Genomic DNA, 14992 nt, shown 5'->3' on the forward strand with positions numbered 1-14992 from the left:
ACATATTGCTTAAGCCTGGCTTGGAGAATTTTGAGCATTACTTTACTAGCGTGTGAGATGAGTGCAATTGTGCAGTACTTTGAGCATTCTTTGGCATTGCCTTTCTTTGGGATTGGAATGAAAACTGACCTTTTCCAGTCCTGTGGCCACTGCTGAGTTTTCCAAATTTGCTGGCATATTGAGTGCAGCACTTTCACAGCATCATCTTTCAGGATTTGAAATAGCTCCACTGGAATTCCATCACTTCCACTAGCTTTGTTCGTAGTGATGCTTTCTAAGGCCCATTTGACTTCACATTCCAGGATGTCTGGCTCTTGATGAGTGATCACACCATCGTGATTATCCGGGTCGTGAAGATCTTTTTTGTACAGTCCTGTGTATCTTGCCACCTCTTCTTAATATCTTCTGCTTCTGTTAGGTCCATACCATTTCTATCCTTTATCAACCCCATCTTTGCATGAAATGTTCCCTTGGTATCTCTAATTTTCTTGAAGAGATCTCTAGTCTTTCCCATTCTGTTGTTTTCCTCTATTTCTTTGCATTGATCACTGAAGAAAGCTTTCTTATCTCTTCTTGCTATTCTTTGGAACTCTGCATTCTGATGCTTATATCTTTCCTTTTCTCCTTTGCTTTTCACCTCTCTTCTTTTCACAGCTATTTGTAAGGCCTCCCCAGACAGCCATTTTGCTTTTTTGCATTTCTTTTCCATGGGGATGGTCTTGATCCCTGTCTCCTATACAATGTCACGAACCTCTGTCCATAGTTCATCAGGCACTCTATCTATCAAATCTAGGCCCTTAAATCTATTTCTCACTTCCACTGTATAATCATAAGGGATTTCATTTAGGTCATACCTGAATGGTCTATCGGTTTTCCCTACTTTCTTCAATTTAAGTCTGAATTTGGTAATAAGGAGTTCATGATCTGAGCCACAGTCAGCTCCTGGTCTTCTTTTTGTTGATTGTATAGAGCTTCTCCATCTTTGGCTGCAAAGAATATAATCAATCTGATGTTGGTGTTGACCATCTGGTTATGTCCATGTGTAGAGTCTTCTCTTGTGCTGTTGGAAGAGGGTGTTTGCTATGACCAGTGCAGGCGACGGCGCACTAAGTGCAGCCGAGAGGAGCTACCCCACGTCCAAGGTCAGGGGCAGAAGCTGGGAGGACCCCATGCCCGAAGGGCAGTGGCCAAGAGGAGTTACCCCATGTCCAAGGTCAGGGGCAGTGGCCTAGGGTGCCAGGCTGCTATGGCGCAGGAACAGCTGAGAGGAGCCACCCCACACCCGAGGGCAGGCGTGAAGGCCAGGGGCAGAGGCCAGGAGGAGCAACCCCATGTCCAAGGAGTGGTGGCTGCGCAGGCACAGGAGGGCCTAGAGGAGCTATCCCACCTTGAAGGTCAGGAAGGGCGGTGGTGAGGAGATACCCTTCATCTAAGGTAAGGAGCAGCGGCTGTGCTTTGCTGGAGCAGCCGTGAAGAGATACCCCCACACCCAAGGTAAGAGAAACCCAAGTAAGATGGTAGATGTTGCAAGTGGGCATCAGAGGGCAGACACACTGAAACCATATTCACAGAAAACTAGTCAATCTTATCACACTAGGACCACAGCCTTGTCTAACTCAATGAAACTAAGCCATGCCCATGGGGCAACCCAAGACAGGTGGGTCCTGATGGAGAGGTCTGACAGAATGTGGTCCACTGGAGAAGGGAATGGCAAACCACTTCAGTATTCTTGCCTTGAGAACCCCATGAACAGTATGAAAAGGCAAAATGATAGGATACTGAAAGAGGAACTCCCCACGTCAGTAGGTGCCCAACATGCTACTGGAAATCAGTGGAGAAATAACTCTAGAAAGAATGAAGGGATGGAGCCAAAGCAAAAACAATACCCAGCTCTGGATGTGACTGGTGATAGAAGCAAGGTCCAATGCTGTAAAGAGCAATATTGCACAGGAACCTGGAATGTCAGGTCCATGAATCAAGGCAAATTGGAAGTGGTCAAACAAGAGATGGCAAGAGTGAACGTTGACATTCTAGGAATCAGCGAACTAAAATGGACTAGAATGGGTGAATTTAACTCAGATGACCATTATATCTACTACTGCGGGCAGGAATCCCTCAGAAGAAATGGAGTAGCCATCATGGTCAACAAAAGAGTCTGAAATGCAGTACTTGGATGCAATCTCAAAAACGACAGAATGATCTCTGTTCGTTTCCAAGGCAAACCATTCAATATCACAGTAATCCAAGTCTATGCCCCAACCAGTAACACTGAAGAAGCTGAAGTTGAACGGTTCTATGAAGATCTACAAGACCTTTTAGAACTAACACCTAAAAAAGATGTCCTTTTCATTATAGGGGACTGGAATGCAAAAGTAGGAAGTCAAGAAACACCTGGAGTAACAGGCAAATTTGGCCTTGGAATGCGGAATGAAGCAGGGCAAAGGCTAATAGAGTTTTGCCAAGAGAACTCACTGGTCATAGCCAACACCCTCTTCCAACAACACAAGAGAAGACTCTACACATGGACATCACCAGATGGTCAACACTGAAATCAGACTGATTATATTCTTTGCAGCCAAAGATGGAGAAGCTCTATACAGTCAACAGAAACAAGACCAGGAGCTGACTGTGGCTCAGATCATGAACTCCTTATTTCCAAATTCAGACTTAAGTAATGCTTATAGCCTGAGAATTTCTCCCACTTCCTTCAGACTTTGATCACTTATACCTCCAATAACTATGGATCATGAGTGATTCTTAGCCACATCTTGTACCCTCTCCACCCATTTTCTTTCAAATGCACAACGACGCCAGGGGATGCTGTGTTTGCTAAGGTTGTTGGGTGACCTCCTCTTAGGCATGAAAACTGTATTGAGGTGAATGCCTTTCTTCACCTTATGTCGCCAAGGGGTCTTGTCAAAATCATAAGCAATCCTAAAACGAGGGGAGTGGAGGTCACCTGAGGAAAAAGAGATAATCCAAGTCCCAAAGAAAAGCTGATAATTAAAAAATGAATTTCCTTCTTGAGTGTACAATATGTCTCTTGAAAAAGTGATTTGTGTCTAGAAGTTTTATGTCTACATTCAATAAGCTGCATTTCAAGCAGCATTTCTTCTTCGATCCTTTGAGCTCCTTTAATACATCAGATGGGTTTTTAATACCCACAGGAATATATAAACTCTTTCCAAGCTAAACAAATGGAGGGCAAGCTGGAGAGTTAATAAACACACATCTATAGGGTTTTGGCAACTTGCTAAGCCACTTCAGGTGCAGCACTGGGAAGCCCAAGGGAAGAACACAGACAGCCCTTTGAGGTAGGGGAGGTGGGCGTCACAGCACAAACAGCCATCAGGATGGAGACAATGTACCGCAGAAAGGCCGATCGCAAACGTCAACAGTGTGGACACAGCTCTGCACTCCTCCATTCCGCATGCAAATAAACATTCTAAAAATATTCTTTGGCTCTGCCGGTCTCCTACCCTCCGGCATGGAAGAGGAAAGCCTCACTGTGCTGTGAGCCCAGACAAACTTACATGTGCTCCCACCCAGCTTTCCCACACATTAAGAAACGTACAAATGGGAAATTGTTGTGAGACTAATTCATGTCAGGTAGAGACCTGCCTAGTCATTACAGACATGTGCCCCTCTCATTTTGCATCATGGACTCTTGAGGGAAAACAGTAATTTACAACATTTCCTGTACTAAAACCTCTCCAAACATGGCTTATCAAAGGGCAAGTAAAGATAGTAACATCTACACAACAATGGCCGTTCTATCTGGAACCTCTAAAAGTTGTAATCATCATTGCTTTTGGAAATAGGGCACTTTTCACTCTTTAAGTATTTGAGAAAGAGAATCAGAAGTCCTGTCTCCAGTAAAGTGTTTTACTGAATTGAGACTCAGAAGAATTGGTACCAAAATCAATCAGAGGTTTTAATCCCAATTATTCTAATGTTTTGGGATCACATTTTCCTCTTCTGGCAATATTTCAACAATTCAAAATAAAGCTATCAAGATAAGCATTTACTTCTCCCTCCTCCCTTTAAAATTTTAAAGCCAAGATGTATTTAGCAACCCAACTGTTCACTCTAAGAGCTAATATTAAATGATTCAAGCCTAGCTCCATACCATAATATGAAAAGAAGGTAGCTCTTTATTAAAGGATGAGTGGCAGGTCATCAACATTACATGACACACTGGTGAAAAACTTAGACTTGATAGAGCCCTATTTTAAGTATTTGGTGATGGAAAGAATCACATCCTTTTAGAATCCAGGAGTTATTCCAATATACCACCTTCTGAGATGCATGGACTTGACACTGTAAAACTCAAAGACAGAGGAACTATTTTGATTTTGGTGATATATGCTCTGCACATTGCCAGCCAACATGGTGAGATCTAAGTGAGTAAGTGATACCAAGAGAAAACCTGGAGAAAAATAAAGTGCATAACCCTCAGTCTTCAAAGGAAAGAACTTGACCCTTGGTGTTAATTTCACTGTAGAGTAGGAAAGTTGTCTTGTTTGGAATTGAATTAAAGCCTGCTTAAAAGGGTCGATGATTATTTCATGGGAAATTGAATCACATTTATTTACACATTTAAAACAAGATTGAGTACAGTAGTTTGGCAAGAATCTATAAAGCAGGAGATACAAAAATATTTCAACAAATTAGTGTATGCTTACAAATTAAGTGGTTAAAAACTGTTACATTTTAACGCCTACAAATTATATTATTCATGACACTAATGTACTCCCACTGGCAAAGTCTGTATCTAATTTGTGTAATGAAGTATCTGATCACTACTGGATATGTGTAGTCCCTAATTCAGAATTCCAAATTTTTTATGAACCAAGAGCTCAAGTAGATCCAAGAAGTGGCAAAATTCCAAGATCTACTTTATCTAGGACTGTCTCATTGGAGCAAAAAAAAAACCTCATCAACAACTTTTCCTGATTGAAACCATTAGTTTTACCTTCCAGGCTAAGAAATCTGGAAGAGGGGACTGACTGGAGTTCTGTGGCTTTCCTATAATGCTGTCAACACAGATGGGTGTGCTATAAAAATATCTCCCATTTATGAAGCATTTACTCTGGGCTGGGCACTGCGATAAATATGGGGGCTACAATTTTTTCTTTTTTTATCCCACATACAGATCCTGTGAGGCAGGTATCACAGCCCTTTCAGAGATGAGTGGACTGAAACCTACAATACTTACTGGTTAAAATCTTTGCATGCTTAAGTGCCGCAGCCCAGATGATAGCCCAGTCCCAGAATCTGTTCTCTCAGTCTTTACTCCAGGAAGACACCAGGTCCCCCTTGCGCAGTGGGCGCGTTTTACGGGTTGTTTCCAGAAGACCCACTTGGTAACAACACCTGCAGGGCATTCGCTGAGAACAGTCTGAAGAATTTGCGGTAAATCGCCCACCCAGCCTAAGACCTCAACAGGAAATTGGATTCGTTTGTAGGAAAATGGAATCCCTGAACTATGGTTCTCTGAACTGTAGCCCATGAAACATGTCAACACAGCTTCGAGACCAATTACTTTCTTTCAGTTTAGCGGATAAATGAAAGGCTCATGGGGAGAAGTGATGAGAGAAGAAAAGTGTAGCCACAGCTTTTGGGGCTTCCAGGAAGATGAGCAAAACTTGTGTGCAGATCCGAAAGTGAAACTGATGGCAACATAATTCTTATGAAAAGCAGTGAGTAATACTACCCCCAAAAAAGGACAGACACACAAAACAACAATATAAAAATCTAATTTGCCTTAGAAAGTAATATCTTGCCAGCACTGAAATGTGACAAGAGTTTTAAAGTTCCGGCATTAAATATGTGACACATGTTTAATTTCATTCTGATTATTTTTTAAATTGTTAAAATATTTAACTCAGCAATTGATTCCCATTCCAAGGGAACCTTTGTGGATCCCTTTCTCATCAAAGGATGAGGGGGTATCAAGAAAAACAGCAATGTACTGGAAAATAGTTAAAACATCACATTCTTTTAGATATTCAATTTTGTTAAGCTTGTTGACAGTCACAAATGCCCAGAAAATATGGGTTGAGTTGTTTTAGGTTGCTGTTTGAATAACAGATTAATTTAATAATCAGTGGGATATTGAATGACGAAAATTATTGGTTAAAGTAGCCAAACCACCAACCCTAATGACATTCTTATGTAAATTCTTATTTTCTTTTAGGCTCCTGCATTCTTAATAAACCCTATATTTTTGAAAATCCTTTTTTAAACATTGCATACTGTCCCTCTATTAAAATATATCTGTCTATGCTATAGACAGATAAATGTCCACTTTTGGAGTTGCCAATGTGATGGTTTCTATTTAGAGCAACTGAGTCACCTCTTGATGGTTTTTCCATATAAAACCAACAAGGGCTTCTGGAAACAGGACACAGAGACTGAGCTGGGAGCAGCCAGTCTTCAAACACTGTTGGAGACCAAAAAACACTTTTGTAATATGGCTAGAACCACCTGACATGGTTTCCTGAGTTTTACCAAGATGTGTAGACACCAGGGTTATCTGATGCCTGAAAATCTGAAGATAGTTAGCGACAGCCGCCAGCAGACCGCCGCATGAAGCGCGTTCCCGTGGGAAGCGCACAGTGCTCTGGTTGCTCTATGGTTTGCCATTGCTTGTGGAGGAAAGTAATCGCTGCCTTGAAAATGGTTTGTAATGGACACAGCTTTGTATGTTCCACTGCGGGAGGCGAGATGTTTTTCTTTGAAAAAGATCTTAGTGCGTAATTTTTGAAATACTGTAATTTTCACCAAACTCAGTTTCCAACTTACTCGTCGCCAAATGCTGTAGAATTGTGTTATTTTTGAATGTCACTGCCGCTGACCTGAAGTTACCTACGAAGCTAGTCAAAAATTAGTAACTATTTTAGAGAACTCATCCTGCAAAAGCTCATTCTTTCCAAGGCAAAAGTTGACAAATTTCTACACGCATAGAATGTAAAGCAGATGGGCAAATTCAGCTGCCTGTTTGCCACCAAACCTATTGGCCACTGTACTGAAAAGTCTATCTGCTGTCACAAAGGGACCATCAACAAAAGCCAAATAACAGTGTTTCCATCATTGACATACTGCATTTCAAGAATACAAAGCTCATACAAAATGCAAAATGCTATCTTCATTCTTTAATAAATACATACACTTCTAATAAATTTTACTTCATAAAATGGAACAAGGAAAGACAGAGAGAATGAGGGCATGCAAAAACAAAAATAAAAGACTTAATCCTTCAAAAGCTGTCAGTGAGACTATTTTATGAATCTATTTTGATGTGATAAAAGCATCATATCAAAAATTTGTAACAAAGCCTCACAAAAATTTTTGGATTAGGAAAAAAAAAAAAAACAGCCAGCCATGAATTGACTTTTCATTCAACTAGTCACCCCAGCCAATTTGTTAATTTCTAATCCCCAAAAAGAGGAGGGGGAGAATGAAGAGGAAGAAACAGCTGAGGCGGCTTGATGAGGACCAGGCTGTGTGTGTGTGTGTGCTGGGGGGGCTACATTCAGAGGTGCAGCAAATGGCCTGCCTGAATCAGAAGTTTCTGCTTCCAAGGTTAGCCTACTGTCACCGTTATTGTCATTTCTCCCATCATCTGAAATCTGATCATTTTTCCTCCCTTCCTTAAAACTTCTGTGTTAGTCCACACTGGTGTCAGGGTAGCAGCAGAAGTCCTTAAAGGACTAGTACTCTGTGACAGGGTCAAAGGGGCCACATGACTTGGGCCTTATTTGCCTCCTCTCTCCTCTCTTCTCACCTTTACCTCTGTGTCCCAGCTTCCCTTGTAAAAATTTGTTGAACAAACCACAAATTTTCTTGTCTCCACGAGTCTCGTCCACCTGTCTGGATACTCCTACTTGCTAACTCCTCTGCACTTGGCATTCTTACATTAGATGCTACTTTTATCCAGGAAGCCTCTCTCTCTCTCTCTCTCTTTTCAATTCTATGCTTTCTTCAGGTAGCTCTCTTTTAAAAAAAATGCGTATTTATTTGGCTCTGCTGGGGCCTTAGCCGTGGCACATGGGATCTTTCTGTTGCAGCGCATGGACCCACTAGTTGCGGCACGTGGGCTTAGTTGTTCTGTGACATATGGGATCTTTCTTCTTTTACCAGGGATCAAACTTGCATCCAACGCACTGCAAGCCAGATTTCTAACCACTGGACCATGAGGGAAGTCCCGGGGAAGGCTCTATTGACCACTCCAAGCCTCCCTTCCATGCTGCTGTGTGAAATTGACTCTCTAATCCTGGCATGAAGCATGGAGGGCTGACACTGCCTAGTTACTTCTCTGTAAGCTCCATGAGGAAGGAATCGTGTGCCTCATTCATTGCTAACTCTGCACAGTGTAGCCCAGTGTCTAGGATATAACACACAATCAAGAAATGTTCACTGAAGTTCTAAGCTAGTTTTAGTTTCTTTTCCTAAAGTTCTATTTTCCGCCCCCCAGGCAAATTTCTGAGACACCTCCTTTAAGGTAATTTATGTATCAGCTCTCATATTTTCAAAACTAAATTGTCATTTCACAAATTAGAGAGTCCCTTGACAGCAAGATCAAACTAGTCAATCCTAAAGGAAATCAACCCTGAATATTCACTGGAAGGACTGATGCTGAAGCTGAAGCTTCAATCCTTTCACCACGTGATGTAAGGAGCCGACTCACTGGAATAGACCCCGATGGTGGGGAAGATTGAAGGCAGGAGAAGAAGGGGAAGACAGAGGATGAGATGGTTGGACGGCATCACCAACTCAATGGACATGAGTTTGAGCAAGCTCCAGGAGATGGTGAAGGACAGGGAAGCCTGTGTGCTGCACTCCATGGGGTTACAAAGAGTCGGACACGATTGAGCGACTGAATAATAACAACCAACTGGACATTAGAAACAGGCAAAACCAATCTACGATGTTAGAAATCTAGAAAGGGGTTATCAAATGGTAAGAGGAGGCTGTGCTCAGAAAGGGAGAGGTGGAGGACCTCCTGTGAGGCTGGTAATGTTCTTTCACTTCTTAGCCTGAGTGCTGGTTACGTACATGTGTCCCCTTTGTGAGAAAACTAATCAACCGGCAAAATTATGGTTTGTACACTTTTCTGAATTTGCTCTATGTTAATAAATTTTTGGTTAAAAAGAAAGAAAAGGGACTTCCTTGGTTAGCCAGTGGGTAAGACACCCAATACAGGGTGCCTAGGTTCCATCCCTGGCTGGGAAACTAGATCCCACATGCCACAACTCAGCCCACATGCCCCAGCTATTAATAAAAGATCCCCATGCCACAGTGAATACTGAAGCTCCCGAGTGCTGCAACCAAGAATCCTGCTGCATGTCAAATACATAAAAAATAATCAATTTTTTTTTAAAAAAAGGAAAAGCACAAGTCCCTGTTTCTCTCCTCACTCAGACCCCAGAACCTTAACTGTTTTTCGCCTCCATAGTTTTTGACAGAGCTGCTGGGCAATGGCCTTGAAATAAAGCTTTGAAAGCAAAATCTTATCTTTTCACTGCTGCCAGCAAATTGTACATGGCCTTCTCAACTTCCCAACCTCCTGTGAGTTTTCAACCCACACTCTTGCAAGTGTGGAATTTACACTGTGGAACAGACTAGTCATGGGAGGTGTCAATACCTCCGCATCTACTTCATTATCTTATCCATCCTTGACTTCCATAAAGCACCCTCCACAGATTCCAGGATGTAGCAAGAACACATTTACCTCCCAGTGAATGAAAGGTGGTCTTCTGTTTAGCTTGAAATCTTTGTTTTCATCAAGCAGCATTCATCTCTTTGGTTTCTAACTGTCAGTCAACAAGGAAAAATACTGATTGCCCTAGCAGTTGTCCATCTTGGTTCTATTTGCTTTCTCACTTAGAATGGAACTGAGAAAGTTAACTTACTCCACTAAGTATGATCATCTATCATCTGCTAAGAGATACTGGCCACCTCATGGAGTTTGTAGTCATGATGACTGGAGAGATGATGCCGCTCTGCTCAAAAGGTTTCATGAGTATTATAAAACCGATAGAGTCACTTGACACAGCCACAAAGCCGTGAATAGGCAACAGTACTTCAGTTATACATGAACTGGTCACCTGAGAGACCTCTTTCTCCCGGGAATTCTATACAAGTGAATTGATGGCAGACTATGAAAAGGCACATTCACATTTCAACAGAATGCTTTCTGGAGGTTAAAAATTTTTTATACTAAGTTGGTATGTTATTATACTTGTGTTAAGTGTGGCCATGGGCTTCCCTGGTAGCTCAGCTGGTAAAGAATCCGCCTGCAATGCAGGAGACTCTGGTTCAATTCCTGGGTTGGGAAGATCTGCTGGAGAAGGGATAGGCTACCCATTTCAGTGTTCTGACCTGGAGAATTCCATGGACTGTATAGACCATGGGGTCGCAAAGAGTCAGACACGATTGAGTGACTTTTACTTTCAGTTAAGTGTAGCTGTATATTGAGTACTTACTCTCTTCCAAGCATTATGTAAATTCACAGCATAAATTTTCCCACTTATATCTTACAAAAATCCAATGCTATGCTCACTATGATTATCCCCCAAAACACCCAGGAAGAAGCTGAGTTTTAGAGAGTTTTGGTTTTTACTCAAGGTCACACAATTTTCAGTTCATGACATTAGGACTCACACTCTGAACCCTCTGATTCCATAGGCTTTGCACTAAGCCACTGTACTTCAGTGCTTTCCTGTGATGGTTCTAAAGTCCTCAGCTGCTACAGTGGACTATAAGATGGTGCACTGGGCAAAGATAGAAGCTGTTCTGTTCTAAACACTTAGAGATGCTGGATGAAATAATAAAATAAGTGTGTTTAAATGCAAAAGAACTTGCACATTTATAGGCTAAGTGTAAAATCCTGGTAATCTGCTGCTGTCCAGGACTCTCAATGGGATAAAGAATATTAGTGTGAGAAAACTTTAAGGCTAAACTACATGCTACTTAGGAAAAATATTTATTCTAGTTATACAATGCAGGGACTCCTAAATATAAAAACTTACATAACAATTATTCCCAGGCAGTCAATACTAACAGGACACACAATCAAAGCCCAAGTGTAAGTCTAGTATGAGAAGAAACCCAGGTTCTAATCTCCTCTCACAAAAATAATAAATAGTAAAGATAAGTTCACAGTCAGAAATGACAAAACACATGAGAAATGATCAACCAGGAAAGAAATCAGACACAAGAAACAGGATTGGTACCCTCAGAAAGTTAACTATTAAAATAATCTTAAAAGGCCTTTACTATTGTGTGTAGAAACTTAAGATTAAGGTTCTATGTAAAAAAACACAGATTTTAGTAACAGCAAATAAAACTTCTAGAAACAAACAAACAAACAAAAACTTTATTAAGATCACAATGGATTCTCTGCACACCTGAAAATAATATAAAATTGTAAATCAACTATAATTGTAAATCAACTATACTTGATTTTTTTTCAAAAATGCAATACTTAAAAAAAAAAATCTCAGTGGACTCTTTAAGCAGCAGACCAGACATAATCAAAAGAAAATTAGTGAACTGTAATATGCTTAAGGAAATTATATAGAATAAAGCACACAAACAGAAATACATTTAAATCTAAATACACTTCAGTGATACACCAGAACATTAAAGAGACACACTTTAAAAATCATCAGAGAGGAATGAAAAGCCAGACTACTTATAAAGATGTAAAACTAAAAGTCATAAGACAATGGAACAGGATTTTTAAAATATCAATTTAGATAGTGTGAAGTTAAACTATCACTGTAGGGTACATATAAAATAAGAATTTAAATAAAGAATGAGATAATTTGTCACTCCCAGATCATTCTTGAAAACAATTTCCAATATACCATAGAACCAAAAACAATGGTTTTAAAAAAAGGCAATGGTAAGTAAACAAAGTAGTAAGCATCTCATTTACTATAGGCAGCGATAATAATAATAATATATTTGGTAGGTTAAGAACACAGTAAAACTAAATTGTTAGAAAATACTACATGAAAGAGATGAGATATAATCCAAGTCAAAGGTCCTAAGGCTTTGTTTGTTCTGCAGGAACAGATCTTCCTGGAAGGAAGAGATCCTTACCAACTGAAACAGAATGTATACTTTACTGGAATACACTAGTATACTAAAAAGGGGAAAAAGGGAATGGAGAAAACTGAATATAATAGGTGGCAAAAAAGAAAGAAAAAAGAAAAGAAAAAAACATGGGGAAGAAAAAAACATAAAATGATAATAGAAATGCATCCAAACTTACTGGTAAGCACAGTAAATTTTAAGATTAAATCTGTCAATAATAGAGATAATAAAATTTTAAATCCAGCTACATTCTATTTATAATTGTAATGGATCATGACAGAAAGTCGAAAATGTATGTGTGTGGGGTAAATGTGCCTAGGAAACATTATCTAAAGAAGAAGTCCTAATTCTATGCTATTAGCAAACAAAAGAGGCATTAAAGCATAAAGCACTTCCATATAAAGAGGGTTATTACACAAAAGATAAAAGGAATGGTTTATTAGGAAGCTATACCACTCTTGAACAGAAATTTTCATGGTAACATAGCTTCACAATATAGAAAGCAAAACAAAGTGAATGACATGAAAAAATGGAAAAATACATAAGCCTGGTGAGAGCTTGACATCTAAAATAGACCAAGAAAAGAAGTTTGAAACACAATAAACACACCTGATCCGATGGCTACATATTAATCTCTACATTCAGCTTTTGGAGAATAAAACTTGCTTTTAAAACCAGAGAGACAAATACTAGAATACAAAGCAAATCTCCACACAAATTAAAACACATTTGTTATACTGACAACACTGTCATTTAGTTAGATATCAATAATAAAAAAAAGCCTCAAAACCCATAGACTAGGAAATCTTAAAACACTATTTAAAAATTTGCAGGTCAAAAAAAAAAGTGAAAGTTAGAAAACTGTGAGAGCTGAATAACAATGAAACTATATTAAATTTACAAAGATAAGCTGGAATATAGAGAGAAATCATATATATATTGTATGTATATACATATATATGTATGTTTACATACAAATGACTGAAAAAGTTAAGCATCAAACACAAAATGGTTAAAAAAAAAAGAGTAAGTCCCCAAAACATAGAAGATAACAATACACTGAAGAAGCAAAATAAATGAAACAGAAAGTCAAAGAAACAGAGAGAATGAAGCGAACTCAATGATGATTCTTTGGAAAGAAAAACAAACAGACATATCTGTGCCAGTGTGGAGACGGAGGGAGAGAGGAGAGGAGGAAACACAGGAGGAACCGAGGGAAGGAGACGGGGAGACTGAGAGTGATTTAAAAGGGGAATATCACAAATAAGGTGACATGTATAAGACACTATTTATAAATGCATGCAATAAACTTTAAGAGTAAGATGCAATAGGCGGTTTTCTGAGAAATATAATCACCAAAATCATCTAAAAAAGAAATGGAAATTCCAAAGAGATACCATGTAACCATTAGAGAAACTAACAGAGTGACTGAAAATGTACTCGCACAAAAACAAACAAATAAGCACAAACCCATTAATCACTGATAGTTTTATGGGTTTTACTAAATCTACAACAGGCAGATAATTTAATCTTACACAAAATGTTAAAGATATTAGAGGAAGAAGATAGACTCTTCAAGTAAATTTGTGACAATAAAATGACCTTGAGAGCAAAGTCAAATGAAGGAAGGAAAAGTACAGACCACTCTTCTTCATGAACACAGATGCAAATGTCCACAATATAGTATGAGCAAATGAATCTAGTAATATGAATTTTGTCCTCAAACAATTTTGTAATCAAACAATGAAAGTCAATCCTGCAAAAGCAAGTATGTTTCACATTATATAACCCACCTACTATTAGAGACATTTAGGATATATATGATATAGCTCATGATTTACATTTTCTAAAAATTATACTGGTGAAACACATAATATAATAATCGAAATTATTTTAGTGATGATGCAAAAAATTTTTTTTCATACATTTTATCATCCACTCAAGTTCATCCAGTAACAACCAGAGCAACAAGTACACTTGAAGAGGCTTCCTTTAACCTAATAAATGGTTACCAAAATCTCATAGCAATTTAGAAGATGGATAATAATTAAGGTTGCACAACACTGGGAAGATGCTTGATGCCCTTGAATTATATACTCAAAATAGCTACAATGGTAAATTTCATATTATTTATATTTTCCTACAATTTAAAAGCCCAATAGCAAACATCATACTTAACATAGAATTATCAGAAGTGATTCTTTTGATGAGAAATAATACACAGTTGTCTACTCTCACGGCTTCTATCCACCAAAGTATCAGAAGTCCAGCGCAATAAAACAACAAGCGTGGAGATTAGAAAGGAAAAGTTCTACAAATGATATTCATATGTATGAGGAAAAGTCCAAAAGAATCCATACACAGACTATTAGATCTAAAAGGGCAGTTAGCAGCTGAGCGCAGGATATATAATGTATAGAAATCAGTGAGAGTCTCATATGTTAGCAATTACCAATCAGATAATATAGTATTAAATATATGCCATTTCTGAAAGCAAAATCTCATAAGCTGTTTAGGTATAAATCTAACATAACATTATAAAACTGTATTGAGAAGCATGTAAATAAACAGGGATATTTAGCTTATAAGTGGTAAGGTCTAATATCATAAAAACCGCAGTTATCTACAAATTAATTTATAACTTATAGTAATCAAAACCCTAGCATAATTCATCAAAATTAATTAGCTGGCTCTAAAATTAATATAGAAGAGTTAAGAGGCAAAAACAGTTAGACGGACTTAAAAGAAGAATAAGAGAAAGAGATTTTTTTCCTCCCGGCTATCAAGTCACATTACAAAGCTATAATAATTAAAGAGATATGGTGTTGACACATAAGCCATAAAACCTAAAAGGAGAGCTGCACATAGATGGGAACCCAGCCTA

General features: G+C 38.8%; 1 protein-coding gene across 1 annotated transcript in view; it reads right to left on the reverse strand.

Moving 5' to 3' along the window:
• Nucleotides 1-14992, reverse strand: part of CACNA2D3 (calcium voltage-gated channel auxiliary subunit alpha2delta 3) — an 871226-nt gene that overhangs the window by 35033 nt on the left and 821201 nt on the right. The gene's annotated exons all lie outside the window — the stretch shown is intronic.

This window comes from Ovis canadensis, chromosome 19 (genome assembly GCF_042477335.2).
Source record: "Ovis canadensis isolate MfBH-ARS-UI-01 breed Bighorn chromosome 19, ARS-UI_OviCan_v2, whole genome shotgun sequence".
NCBI lineage: Eukaryota > Metazoa > Chordata > Mammalia > Artiodactyla > Bovidae > Ovis > Ovis canadensis.